The sequence below is a fragment of the Rhineura floridana genome, chromosome 4, assembly GCF_030035675.1.
Source record: "Rhineura floridana isolate rRhiFlo1 chromosome 4, rRhiFlo1.hap2, whole genome shotgun sequence".
NCBI lineage: Eukaryota > Metazoa > Chordata > Lepidosauria > Squamata > Rhineuridae > Rhineura > Rhineura floridana.
This window is the reverse complement of record NC_084483.1, coordinates 86,307,270-86,319,807: the sequence shown is the minus strand read 5'-3', so window position 1 is coordinate 86,319,807 and position 12,538 is coordinate 86,307,270. Positions and strand designations below refer to the sequence as shown.

Below are 12,538 nucleotides of genomic sequence, written 5' to 3'. Positions count from 1 at the left end.
ATGCACTCCAAAACTCCGTGTGACCCCATTCAGCAGTTGCATGTAAATGTTAAACAAAATGGGGGACAGAACCGACCCCTGTGGGACTCCTTACTGGAGAGCCCATGGAGCTGAGCAATGCTCTGCAAGAACTACCTTCTGGAGCCATCCATCCAAGTAAGAATGGAATCACAGCAGTGTGGTGCCCCCATTACCCAACTCGGACAGTTGTCCCAGAAGTATACCATGATTGATGGTCTCAACAGCTGCTGAAAGATCAAGGAGAATCAACAGAGTCACACTCCACCATCTCTTTCCCAACACAGGTAATCGTACAGGGCAACCAAGACAGTTTCCGTACCAAACCCAGGCCTGAATCCTGATTGAAATGGATCTAGAAAATCTGTCTCCTGCAAGAGTACAGGATCTGGTTGGCAACCACCCTCTTGAGAACCTTGCCCAGAAAAGAGACATATGTTACTGGTCTAAAATTATTAGGATCTTCCAGGTCCAGGAAAGACTTCTTCAGGAGTGGTCTTACCACTGTCTCCTTCAGGCAGCCTGGGAGCACTCCTTCTTGGAGAGAAGCATTAATTATCTCCCTGGCCCACCCAGCTGTAACCTCCCTGGCAGATTTTACAAGCAGTGAAGGGCAAGAATCCAAGACACAGGTGGCTGCATAGACCCGATCAAGTACCTTGTTGACGTCCTCAGGCCGCAGCAACTACACAAAGATCTCAAGAAGAGGAACAATGAAATACTTGGGCAACTTGATAATAAATATTTTAAATACATAAATATTGGGGTGTATCCAATGTTAATCATACTCAGAGTGGACCCATTGATAGTAATGGACTTAATTGACTTGAGTATAATAATTTCAATGGCTCTACTCTGAGCATAACTTAGCTGGATGCAGCCCATTAAAAATCAGTATTTGTAACTGAAGTGAAGAGACACTAGAAATGAAAACACACACGAAGCCAGGAAAGCAAGCATTTCCCCACCTTCCATTCTTCAACTGCTATACTCCTGATATTTTACAGCAAAAGACAAACAACCAGATTGCAAACCTGATAAACAGCAGCAAAGATACTCTGAGCATGTCCAGTTTCACATTCTGTACTCACTTTACTGATAATTGGTTTTGCTCATTCACTGCCTTGGGCCAGTCACTAACACTTAGCCTAACCTACTGTACCTCACATGGCTCTTGTGAAGATATTTTATTTATTTACTTATTTTATTGTCCCACCCTTCCTCCCAGTAGGAGCCCAGGGCGGCAATCAAAAGTATTAAAAACACTTTAAAAAATCATAAAAACAGACTTTAAAATATATTAAAACAAAACATCTTTAAAAACATTTTTTAAAAAGCTTTAAAAACATATTTTTAAAAAGTTTAAAAACATCTATTTTTTTAAAAAAAAGGTTTAAAAACATTAAAAAGCAATTCAAAAAATATTAAAAAGATATATAAAGGGGGCATAAATAGCTGGAAAAGGGGTCTTAGTGCTTCCATCGTAGGCATAAAGCGTTGCTTCCTTTAGCCAGAATGATGTATATTAGTACTCTATAAAGAGATATGGCATCGTGTCTCCCCCCCCCCCACAAATTAGTACATCATCAAGACTTCAGCCAATCATAATCATAAAAAAATTGCATTTGCCATGGGAGGTGGGGGAGTTCTTTAGCATCCACCCACATTTATTGTGGAAAAGTATTTGCAGAAAATAACTTGTACCTGATCTTGGACAAAGCCGCCATTGGAAAGATGCATTTTGGTTACTAGGATGACAACAGAATGAGTAAATAAAAGTTGCACTAAATCAGAGTGGGAAATAGCAGCTCTTTAGAACCCTGGGGATTCCTATCCATTGCCTGGTGTCCAAATACATCACTTGTTCACAGCTCTGACTTTGCTCATTGGCTAAAAACACCAAAAGGAGTGGAAGAACTAGGCTGGTTTCTCTCACAGAAATTGGGGGAAGGGCCTGCACATTTTTCTTTGTAACTCCCTTTCTAGGCCACATAAAAACTTACTTAAAAAGACCAACTAAGAGTCTGGACACCTGTTGTCTCTGGACTTAGGACATCAGTACTCACTGTACCCTATTCTCAGCAGCCCTGTTCTAAGAAATGTTTTAGAGGATAAATGAGATCAAATATTGAGGGTCTGGGAAATAAAATAATTTTAAAAACACACCATGCAACACCATAAATGGTAAATCGAAAAAGCCATCCAAAAGACAGTGTTTATTGTATGTAATTGCTGGAAAAATGTCTTGGTTAGAGGTGCTGAAAAGTGGTCTGGATAGGATGTGGACCAAAGTGTGGTGCAGTTGGTTCTTAATCCCAGGCCATGAAACACTATTTACATGCCAGTAGGATTTTGTAAACTTCCTATGAGAAGGGCATATTTAGAGATGTTCAAAAATGCCCAAAATTTTGAAGGTTTTTTCTCTGGAAAGATGTCAAAGTCTGAATTTGTTTTCTAAATAGGCTAGTATAGCACCAATTTTATTGTTACAGGTTTCTTGCTATTGTCCTTTAAACAGACTTTAAATGTGTCATTTGTGCTGCTGTTTTAAAACTGCTTTCATATTGATTGCTCTTTTAGATTTGTATTGTTTTCCTGTCTTGTTTTTATTATTGTATTTTCATTGTTGTAAGCTGCTCTGGAGTGCTCACTCATTCAATGAGTGCTGATTGAACAGAAGATTGTGATACAATTTTTAAATGATTTATTTGAGTTGGGTTTTGGTGACAAGGTTAAGGGGGGTTAATGCATGTTTTGTTTGTCTGTTTTACATATGTTTGCTTTTAAATTATTTATTATACATGTTGAGTTCTTAGAATGTCTCGCTTTAACTTCTAAATGAAAGTAATGTAAGATTTTCACTGGGTGCCCAGAGGCTTCATCAGGATCGTTTGTTTAGGGAGTCAACTGAGGCAGGATTGGCAGAAAGTCTTTCTCTTAGAGACTTGTCATTGCACTAGCCTTTTGTGTTCTACCACTGCCAGCTGCTTTCCTTTTGCCTTGCTTGATAGGAAAATAAGCACTGCCAAGAATGTTTGTATTCCAGGCCTGATTTAGGCTGCAATCCAATGAACACTTCCCTGGGAGTAAGTTCCATTGAATCCAATGGAGCTTACTTCTGGGTAGGCTTTTATTGGTTTGCACTGTTACCCCGTTATGGATTTGTTTGCTCTTTTTCTCCTTGCTGTAGGGTCGTAATGACTAATTTTATAGTCAGTTTTGTATTTGACACAAGAGTAATAGCACTCTGGAGTAGCTCTCTGGCTGTGCAGCTGACTTTGCCTTTTGTCTGTTAATCTATCTAGAAGGTTCTTCCTTGGCATTGTTTGATAATTGCAGTGGTCTTACACTATTTCTATTACATCTCACTATTAGAAATGCTATTTTGGTTTGGTAATATCTTGAGCATTTAAGCCCCATGGCAGAAGCTTTTATAGAAATGGTCAAACAAATTCCTTGAATTCAGCTTTATTGACAAAATCCAACATCTTCTATTCTTGTCAGTTTGCTTCACGCAGAACACAGTTTTCTACATATTATGCTGCAATGTGCAACAAATTCACACATGCCTACATATTATGGTGCATATGCAGTATTCATATGGATTTTTAATGTGGATATTATGTTTATGATTGAAATTGAAAGACAGCCCTCTGTGAAGTGGTTCTGTTGACAGTGTGGACATGAGAAAGCAAACTTCTTGAGTATTTATATTGGGGAATAAAAAGCAAATTACTTATTTCTTAAGCTAGGTAGTGCTGCAGCTGATGCACTATAGTTTTTTAAAAAGACTATAACACCTTTATAGTGTCAGGTAACAAATGAGACTGTTCCTCTCTTCAGTTAAAACATATCAATTAATGACAAACATAATCAACATTCCAATACAAAAATGCAAGAAAACGGTTTTGTCACCACCGCACAGATGTCACAGCTTCTGCTGATGGCTGTCGTTATATTGTTGCTGCCAGAAAAGGATTCACAGCAGCACCTCCTTTTATCTCTGTCCCAAATTCCCACTAGAGCCCTCCCAAGGAAGTGCCCAGAAGTAGCTCAGGTGTTGCTAGTCTGGAAATCAGGGTTAGCAACATCTACCTTTACCTGTACTCTTTAGCTGCCAGAAAAGTTCCATTGTACTTAAAGTGCCACTAGTCCTCAGCAGGACAGATGTTCCAGGAGCAGGGTAACCTACAAGGAAATACTCTGTCATCCCAGCTCGATGTTAAATTTCCTGGTTGCTGTCATTGTTGCTGCCTTATATGTTAGAACTAATGTCTTGAACTTAGCCTGACAGCAGATTGGCAGCTAGTATAAATTCTGCAAGCAAAGTATTATATGCTGGTAGTAGTTTGCCCCCCACAAGCATTCTGCACCAGCTGCAGCCTCCAGACCAGTCTCAAGAGCAGCAACACCTAGAGTGTATTGCAGTTGACCATGAGGTTACCAATGCATGGATATTGCATTACATATAACTTTTGCTGTGCAAAAGTATTTACATTCTAATAAATGACACAACAGAAGAAATTAAATCCCATGTGATTGACTGGTGGCATGGTTCTATACATCTTTACTCAGAAGTAGGTTTACTGAGTTCCATGAGGCTTATTCCCAAGTATAGAATGGCAACCTTTCTTTAAGCAAGTTGCAGCCATACTTTTAACTCAGTAGCCAAGATCCAAAGAGCTCTGTTAAGCTCATCCAAGGAGCTTGTATTAAGTCAGTTAAAATTTTTATTCTTTTTGAACAGCTGATGTCATGCCTGTTATCAGCTGCTTTTGAAATTCTGTTCTGGTTCAAAAGCAGCGGGGTGCTGGTTAATAAATCCATCATATGCTCCATCATATGTGAATTGGTTTTCTCTTCCAAGCAAGAACCTGGAAGCAAGAACTCTTCATAGAGTACTAGAAACTGTATAACACATTGGCAGTCCTCTGGCATACCATTCTCTCCCCTCCTCTGGCACTCTATGAGGAGAGACTGAAAGAACTGTGCATGTTTAGCCTGGAGAAGACTGAGGGGAGATATGATAGCACTCTTCAAATACGTGAAAGGTTGTCACACAGAGGAGGGCCGGGATCTCTTCTCAATCATCCCAGAATGCAGGACACGGAATATTGGGCTCAAGTTGCAGGAAGCCAGATTTTGACTGGACATCAGGAAAACCTAACTGTTAGAGCCATACAACAATGGAACCAATTACCTAGAGAAGTAGTGAGCTCTCCGACACTGGAGGCATTTGAGGCAGCTGGACAGCCATCTTTCGGGAATGCTTTGATTGGATTCCTGCATTGAGCAGGGGGTTGGACTTGATGGCCTCCCCTTCCAACTCTACTATTCTATGATTCTATCATGTCCCCCTGTGGCACCCTACTTTCTCCCACCAAGTTACTCTGGTAGCCTCTCAGATTACACCCTCCTATCCTCTTGTTGCTCTACTTTCTGTCCAGCTGCTCAAGTGCTAATCTGATCCTTTAAAAGCACATAGAACTAAAAGAAGAAGTGGGGAAGAGTGTTACACTTCTAACATCCACTTTCAGTACTTTTCAAAAGAGAAAAAGGTAACCATCCTCACCCCTGAAGGGTGCAGTGAACAGAGAGGTGGCAGGGGTGACTCAGAGGCTTGATGGGCACCAGGGGAAATAATCAGGGCATCGTTGCACTTTGCCCCCATGGGTGCTACATTGGCAACCCCAGTGTTAAAGCAAAACCAAAAACATCTTAAAATTGAATCCATGATCCTTTAAGACACACCATCAAGTATAAAATAGGCTGGGATAAAAAAAACCACCTGTCATTATTTTAATGAGCCCAGTGGACCTTTACACTTCTATTTTTATTTTTATTATTTACTTATTAGATTTATATCCCGCCCTTTCTCTCAGTAGAAGCCCATTTTTATGTTATGACTGCCATGCTGAGACTGCTTTAAATCATTCCACATAGCAGCTCTCTTCACCATACCACTGCAAACTGCCAAATGGAGCAGTTTGCAATGACATATTGAATATTTCCCAATTTGCATGGTGAGCCAGTGCATGCAAATGGGTTTGCGTTTGGTAACTTATGCCATATGAATCAATTTAAAGCATTTACCACATGGTAGCCATGTGGTGAGAGTGATCACAAGCTGATCCCTGTAGCAGCAGAGAATTCCTGCATCAGCAGAGGGCTCAATTAGATCACCTTTGAGTGATCCCTTCCAGCTCTGTAATTCTATGATTTTATCTAAATATTTAATCTTACCACTTTTTAAAAGGGAGAGATTAAGTAGTTGCTAATTAGAGTTATAAAATATCTGGCTTAATAAAAATAAATATTTAGGTAACTGAAAATTTCTTGGGAAATATGCAATGCTAGTCGTCTCAGAGTAGACCCATTGAAATCAACTAACTTAAATGACTTAACATTGAATATCACCCATTATGCCTGCAATCCAATCCATAATTACCTGGGAGAAAGTCCTATTGAACCGAATGGAGCTTACTTCTGAATAGACATGCATTGGATTGCAGCCTAAGTATAATTTATACTAATTTCTGAGCAGCTGATTTCCTATGATCTAATAGGAGGTTAGGCAGTTTTGTTTTTGCATAAGAAAAAAAGGCAGTAAAGAGCTTAAATAAAGCAATATACATACTTCTATACTGATTTATCCAATGAATCTGAAGTAATGGTAATTATGCATCACTCTTGGAATAATCAGCAAATCAGGTCATATATGATATTAGGCTTACTAAGTGACGGATCTTTGAACAATAGACTTCATTCTGTTTAGGTGTCTGACATGATTTATTATTTCATTAGCTTTCAGTTTCCGTCTTGGATCTCACAGTAAGGTCAGTAAAATGAGCTGCACAGACTTATTTCCTCAACACTGAGCATAGCCTCTTGCTTCCTGATTTCCCTAGTTTAGGATTTAGGAGTTGTGGTCTTCACCAAATATGATCTTCCTCCTTAAAGTGTTTTGTTTTATGGCCTCCTTTCACATTTCTGAGGAAGAGGAGAAAGCTCTGGTCACTAGGGTGAGTGTTTTTATGTTTTTGGAAAGACAGCACTGTTGTTAAGGTGCTGAATTCCTATTCCTTTGTGTAAGGGTCAGTCCATTTAAAAGCATTGGAATGACAGGAGGTGTTCAGTATGATTAATGGAATCACAGCTCTGTGATTGACTAGCTCATCTGTGCTTTCTGTGTATTTAGAATTCTGCCATTGATAAGTAAACATGAAGTTAATGTTACAGTAGAGGTTGAACTGCAGATTTTGTTTTTCATCGATTGAATGTGTGTGCCCTTTTTTAGCTGTTAAATAGATGTCTTTTTAATAGAAATGTACTATATTAGACTGCATTTTGCTATTTATAAAAAATAAGGGTTTTTTGAAGAAGGAATATATTATAAGTTAATTTTGCAAATATAACATATGGGTTAAACATTTTATTTAAATTCAGATTATGAAATTGTCTTCCGAATTTGAAAAGCAAGCTATTCTTAAGTGGCAGAATATGGATTTGGGATTCTAGTTATGAGGTTCATAACAAGTACATTTTTGAGAAGGAAAGCCCCCACATCACATTTAAAATTATAAATTATTTTTAAGATGAAATTCTTTCCTCAGAAGGTATAATTTGTTTCAACCATTTAGATTTTTAGCTTTAAAAAAGCATTAGTTATCTATGACTGTCGAAAGAGTAAAAAGAGCTATTGTGATCAGTCATAGAGCTTTTGTGCTAAAAGAGATACTGGATAAGTGCAAAGTGAAGGAAAGTCATCTAAAAATCCTACATCTTTAAAAAATGCAATTTTGTAGTAAGTTTTTTTTTTAAAGAGGGAAAATATATAATGGGAACAAAAATCAACCTTTGTACCAAGGGTTGTACTTGAATGCATAGAATGCTTCCATTATTTTTTAAAATAAATGGGTATAATCTACCCAAAGCTAAGCACTTTGAAGTCCCAGTTGATTTCAGCAGGAGACAGTTGTGCATGTATTTAACTTTTCCATTGAAATCATTGGGGTTTAATGTGCTTAACTGTCTGGATTGTGTATATCTTTTGACTTATAAAAGGAATAGATACGGATACGTTTTTTGAAGAAAAATTTGTAATGGTGCATTGAAAACATCAGCACTTTCACAAAACTTTTACAAACTCCCAAAAGGAGTTAAAATGTTTTAAGTGATAGAATAGAATAGAATAGAAATGTGGATAGATATGTTATGGTTTTTAATGCATATATTATCTTTTTAAGACTGTTCTTGCTTTCCATCCAGGCAGAACACATCTATTTGGCTTTCGTTTAATATCACAGGAATAAAATATATATTATACAGAGACCTAGCCATCATCATTTATGACTTGGTAACTTCATAGATTAACTATTGTAATGCTTTCTAGATAGGGCTGCTCTTATTAGCAGTTTGGAAACATCATGTAGTCCCTAATGCAGCCAGAATGAAAAAAATTAAGTTTCAGCTTAACTTACCTTCTTATGCACAAATAATAATAATAAAAATGTATGTAATTTCTCAAAATGTAGTATGTCAAATAGATGGAACACACAGTATCAATAGTGGTTTAAAATAGTCACAATAAAAAATTTTTAAAAGCGATGTAAAAGTTTTTTTTTAATGAATAAAAATTACTATTAAATACTTCTTATAAAAATGAATGCCTTAATGTCATGCATATCTTATACTATAATAAATAAAAATACTTGACCAACAATATTATCTGTTTATAAGATTTCAAAAGAATTTCAAAAAATTACCAATTCACTTTTTAAAAGCCTAGTTTTCTTTATAACTTATTTGTTTGTTATGTGCCTTCAAGTCAATTATGACTTATACCAACCCTATGAATCAGCGACCTCCAACAGCATGTGTCATGAACCACCCTGTTCAGATCTTGCAAGTTCAGGTCTGTGGCTTCCTTTATGAAATCAATCCATCTCTTGTTTGGTCTTCCTCTTTTTCTATTCCCTTCTGTTTTTCCTGGCATTATTGTCTTTTCTAGTCAATCATGTCTTCTCATTATGTGTCCAAAGTATGATAATCTTATTTCATCATGCTTCCAGTGATAGTTCTGGTTTAAGTTGTTCTGACACCCAATTATTTGTCTTTTTCACAGTCCATGGTATGCACAAAGCTCTCCTCCAACATCACATTTCAAATGAGTGGATTTTTCTCTTATCCGCTTTTTTCACTGTGCAACTTTCACATCCATACATAGAGATCAGGAATACCATGGTCGGAATGATCCTGACTTTAGTGTTCAGTGATACATCTTTGCATTTGAGGACCTTTTCTAGTTCTCTTATAGCTGCCCTCCCCAGTCCAAGCCTTCTTTTGATTTCTTGACTCTTGCCTCCCTTTGGGTTAATGACTGTACCAAGGTATTGATAATCCTTGACAAGTTCAATGTCCTTGTCAACTTTAAAGTTACATAAATCTTCTGTTGTTATTACTTTAGTTTTTTTTTTGACGTTCAGTTGTAGTCCTGTTTTTGTTCCTTCTTCCTTAACTTTCATCAGCACTGGTTTTTGCTAGTAGTATGGTATTGTCTGCATATCTTAATTTTTGATATTTCTCCCTCCAGTTTTCACACCTCCTCCATCTTGGTCCAATCCTGCTTTCCATATGATATGCTCTGTGTATAGATTAAACAAATAGGGTGATAAAATACATCCCTGTCTCACATCCTTTCCAACTGGGAACCAATCAGTTTTTCCATATTCTGTCCTTACAATAGCCTCTTGTCCAGAGTATAGGGTGCGTATAGGACAATCAGATGCTGTGGCACCCCCATTTCTTTTAAAGCATTCCATAGTTTTTCATGATCTACACAATCAAAAGGCTTTGCTGTAATCTATAAAGCACAGGGTGATTTCCTTCTGAAATTCCTTGGTCCATTCCATTATCCAACTTATGTTTGCGATATGATCTCTGGTGCCTCTTCCCTTTTCTAAATCCAACTTGGGCATTAGGCATTTCTCACTCCATATATGGTAAGAGCCTTTGTTGTAGAATCTTGAGCATTACTTTACTTGCATGGGATATTAAGGCAATAGTTCAATAATTACTGCATTCCCTGACATCCCCTTTCTTTGGAATTGGGATGTATATTGAACGCTTCCAGTCTGTGGGCCATTGTTTAGTTTTCCATATCTGTTGACAATTTTTTGTCAAAATTTGGACAGATTCACTCTCGGTAGCTTGTAGCAACTCTATTACTATGTCATGTGTTCCTGGTGACTTGTTTCTTCCAAGTATTTTAAGAGCAGCTTTCACCTCGCCTTCTAAAATTTCTGGTTGTTCATCATATGGTTCCTCCATGAATGAATCTGTCATCCTGGCATCTCTTTTATAGAGTTCTTCATCCATCTTCCATTTATTTCATCTCGGTCAGTCAGTGTGTTCCCCTGTTGATTATTCAACATGCCTACTTGTGGTTTAAATTTCCCTTTAATTTTTCTAATCTTTTGGAATAGGGCTCTTGTTCTACCCTTTTTGTTGTCCTCTTCTATTTCTATACAATGTTCTCTTTGTCCCTACACACTAGTCGCTGTATAGTTGCATTTCAGGTTCTAACCGTGTTTCTGTTCCTTCTCTCTTTAACCATTTCAAGAGTTTCTTCAGTCATCCATTGAGGTCTTTCTCGCTTTTTAACTAGAGGTATTGTCTTTTTGCATTCTTCCCTGATAATGTCTCTGACTTCACACCATAGTTCTTCTGGTTCTCTGTCAACTAAGTTTAAAGCCTCAAATCTGTTTCTTATTAGATCTTTATATTCTTCTGGGATGTTGTTTAAATTATATTTTTGCATTATGACTATGAGGGGAGAGAGACTCTGTCATCAGCGAAGGGCAATACTGCCAGCCCCTCCAGTCATGAGCTGTAATGGTGACAATGCCCCTATGTTACTTAGCTGGGGAAGGAACTGTGGTGAACAGTGACATCCCACTCCAGAGCCCACCAATTAGGTAAGGAGCATAGAAAAGAGGGTGAGGGGGAAAAACAGTGATATGTTCAATCAAAATGAAAATAAAATAGCATACCAGAATATTGATCTAATTGATTCCGCACTGCGCAAAACTAAACTCTGGTGTTGCTAGTTTCTAGTGTTGGTTGCAGGACGAGGGATCAGGTGGGCCCAGGTGAGTTCTGATTGACAGGTGGCTCTGTCTATCTATTAGAATGAGTAGAACATAGCCAAGAAAGATGCTGTTACAACTTTGGGAGTTGGAAGCTGAGTTATGGTTTTCTGCTGTATTTTCTGCTGGGAAACAACATACTTCCCTCAGCTTATGCACTGGAGACTCAGCTGAATTATTACTGTTGTTTTATATACCTTAGAGTATACACATTTATAGAAAAATGTGATATAAACTGAAGATTGTATGCCCTGGCATTAAATCATCGCATCTCAGCATATAATTGTTAGAAAAGGCTACATCATGCTACTAATTACTACAAAAAATTAAGTCATCGCTTTAATTGCATAGCCCTCCAATGATGGGGCTCTTTCCCAGGATCATACAGCATAACAATAATTGATAAGCTGTATGCCCCTAATTGTCTGGCAGGGAGTTAACTGCTCCAAGGCCTACCCTATCTGGTTAACAAGGCACCTTCCTAGCATCACACAGACACTCTTGGCAGAACATCACACCGAATGCTTGTTAGTAACCCCAGATTAGACTCCAAGTGGCTCTGATCTCACATTGGCCGTCCTTGACCCATCTCCCTGCATGTTTAGACGCTGAATGCTAAACTAACGAGAACTAAGGCTGGGGGGGAATGCAAGCCCCCCTTGCCTACAGACAGCTGTTCTGCTGATATAGCTGCTGAACTTGCCCACGGGCCGATACAAAGATATTCTTATTTCAGTTTGTATTCCACTTGTATATAAATGCATATAAAAGCAGCTCACAGTTTCATAAAACAATAGCAATTATTCAACCAATTAATAAAATAATTTTATAAAAATAACTTGTGTAAAATGGAGAAACTGGGATAGAATATGTAAAAATCAAAGGCAAAAATAAAAAATATGCAAAAATCAAAGCATGCTGGTGAAGTATTACCATAAAATTAAAAACAATGGTAGAGTTGAAAACCATGTTCCACTAAAACAGGACACAGAGCTAGGCCACCTTCCAAGGAAATATGCAGGGAGAAGGATGGGCTTTATAAACTGCGTTCTTTGTTCTGTAGTGATGGAAAAGGAGGGAAAGGTGAAATTTCTACAGCTGCCTCCTGCCAGTATATTTCTATGCAAAGGAACTCAAGTATTTGAAGTCTGAAGTGTTTTTAGGTTCTGTATGAAAATCCTTGTTTAATATTTATGCTTGTTTTGTATAGTTATATAGTAACTGGTTATATAATAATATAAAGTTTACTATATAGTTTGCACTGAAGGACTATTACAAACAGTTCCTGTTTTAGCACTGAGGGGTTTTTTTCATTTGTCATTCTTTAATATTGTTTTACTTTAAGGCAGTGGTTTCCAAACTTTTTCCCCATG

General features: G+C 37.7%; 1 protein-coding gene across 4 annotated transcripts in view; it reads left to right on the top strand.

Moving 5' to 3' along the window:
• WASF1 (WASP family member 1) overlaps positions 1-12,538 on the top strand; it is a 123,842-nt gene that overhangs the window by 70,254 nt on the left and 41,050 nt on the right. The window lies entirely within an intron of this gene.